The sequence below is a fragment of the Ranitomeya imitator genome, chromosome 2, assembly GCF_032444005.1.
Source record: "Ranitomeya imitator isolate aRanImi1 chromosome 2, aRanImi1.pri, whole genome shotgun sequence".
NCBI lineage: Eukaryota > Metazoa > Chordata > Amphibia > Anura > Dendrobatidae > Ranitomeya > Ranitomeya imitator.
This window is the reverse complement of record NC_091283.1, coordinates 699402857-699405381: the sequence shown is the minus strand read 5'-3', so window position 1 is coordinate 699405381 and position 2525 is coordinate 699402857. Positions and strand designations below refer to the sequence as shown.

General features: G+C 43.0%; 1 pseudogene; it reads left to right on the top strand.

The window, feature by feature from the left end:
• Positions 1-2061: 2061 nt before the first annotated feature.
• LOC138667692 (UPF0390 protein zgc136864 pseudogene) lies at positions 2062-2315 on the top strand (annotated as a pseudogene).
• The last annotated feature ends 210 nt before the right edge of the window (positions 2316-2525 follow it).

Sequence of the window (2525 nt, the reverse complement as noted above, 5' to 3'; positions counted from 1 at the left end):
TGTTCTTTTTACCTTGGCAACTTATATTCACCAGCAATACCAAAGGCAGAGGTAGACTGACAATATCATTGATTAATAGGATTTACAATGCGTGACTGCAGAACATCAGAAATGGCTATGCACCCTGTATATTCTGGCCACATATGAATTTGACAGCGATAAAAACCTGAGTCATGGGCCAGCATTAAAAAGTTAATGAGCATGAAATGAACATGTCACGGTAATAAGAGTCAATGATTGCTCTAGGCTCCCTTGTCATTTATCTTCAGTGTAGAGAAAATGGAGTGTTTTTAATACACCTACTGCAGAGTTATAGAAAAAGTACCCCGAGGCCATCAGAACTTGACAACCTGCTGCCAAAATGCTGAAGTTGAGGTAAAGATGAGTGAAGCTCTTTGTGTGTTGTGCTCTTTAACCTCTTCCCTGCCAATATTATTTTTTGCACTTTTTTTCCCCTTTCTCTAATAGCCATCATTTATAAATTTTTCCATTAACATAACCCACAGCTGTTTGGTGTCTAAGCTTCTATGGTCCTCAACATTACCCATTTGTTGATATCTTTAATGTTTAGAAAGGCAGGCAGATATTTATCAATCATGTAACAAAAGGGGCAAAATGCGGTTAGCAAATATTGATGAGATTTGGATTTTTCTCTTGCTTATTCACTTTGTATTTTGCTCACTAATAAGAATAAACCATTAATCTATATTTGAAAGTCTTCTTACTTTGTAGCATTTTTTCCACACCTGCTTAAAACTTTTGCATAGTACTGTAAAGTCTGTGAAGAAGTAAGTGGGAGAAGCTGGAGAGGAAAAAAAGGAAAACATTCCATGAGAAACTTCTGAGGCTGCTAGTGCAAAGGTAAAAACTGCTTAACAGTAAAGAATATAAGGCATAAAATGACCAGAACTTGTATTATTCCTCAAGAACACATTCATGACAGCGTATGCTAAAAAGTTACCTGAACATGCAGCTTTAAATTTGTGTCATATGACAAGAACTAGCGATAATGCTCACACATACAGTAAACAGGTTCCTCTGTGTGCTTCACACTTTATGAGAAATACTCCTTATGTACCCAGTAAAATCTGAACTTCATTCTTGGATCAAAATTATTACCAGCTTTAAAAGGCCTTGAGACCGATTAAGATGTAGCATTTCCCACTGACTCAATTACATGCTTGTATAACGGCAAGCTGTCTTTATCAATTTACTTCACTTGCAATATTTCACATGATTTAATACCAACTATTTAACAGTTCCATTAATTTATGGAAATTGCAGAATCGGTGGGTGACAGCAGGCCTAGATTGTTTTTGCCAGGAAAGTTGTAGTATCCAATATTTCATATGACAGGAGCACTTCTCTTCACAAAATTATATTTGGGGAAATCAAAGTTCCTTTTAAGAGAACCTGTCACCCCCAAATCGAAGATGAGCTAAGCCCACCAGCATCAGGGGCTCATCTACAACATTCTGGTATGCTGTAGATGAGCCCCCGATGTATCCTGAAAGATGAGAAAAAGAAGTTAGATTATACTCACCCAGGGGCGGTCCCGCTGCGGTTCGGTCTGATGGGCATCGTGGTCCGGTCCAGGGCCTCCCATCTTCTTACGATAACGTCCTCTTCTTGTATTCACGCTGCGGCTCAGGCGCAGGCGTACTTTGTCTGCCCTGTTGAGGGCAGAGCAAAGTACTGTAGTGCGCAGGCACCTGCGCACTCCAGTACTTTGCTCTGCCCTCAACAGGGCACACAAAGTACGCCAGCGCCGTAGCCGCAGCGTGAAGACAAAAAGAGGACGTCATCCTATGGAGATAGGAGGTCCCGGACCGGATCGCGACGCCCATCGGATCGGACCGCCCACCCAGGTGAGTATAATCTAACCTCTTTTTCTCATCTTTCAGGATACATCGTGGGCTTATCTACAGCATTCCAGAATGCTGTAGATAAGCCCCTGATGCTGTTTGGCTTAGCTCATCTTCGATTTTGGGGGTGACAGGTTCCCTTTAACCTCCGCTCTGCCGCACTGTGAGGATCTGCAGCCTCTTGTATCCGGGGATCATGGCGCAGGGGTCACTGAAGTTGAAAGCGGTGCCGAAGATGAACACGGCCAAGAAGCCTGCTGGAATGAGGAAGCGAGCTCGAATCATCGCACCTGAGAAATGCCAAATTATCCACCAGCAGAAACTGAAGAATGTGAAAGTACAGATCAAAAGTAAGATTGAGCCAACATGCTGAAGAAACTCGCCCTACTAAAGACCCCGCAAACGGACAAACAAGAGAAGGGCGCCCCCCCTTTTGGAAGTAAGGCCTGAACCTCTAAGCCGAGACCTTCCAGCTACCACTGAACCACTGAACTCCTGGCTCTTGTAAATATTGTTTATTGCGTCATTCATAAATAAATGTTTAGGGCCCTTTAATCCCTTAACGATCGCTGATACGCCTTTTAATGGTGGCAGTTAAAGGTACTTGAACCACAGCGCCGTTAATTCACGGCGCTGTGGAGAAAGTGAATAGCGCCCCCC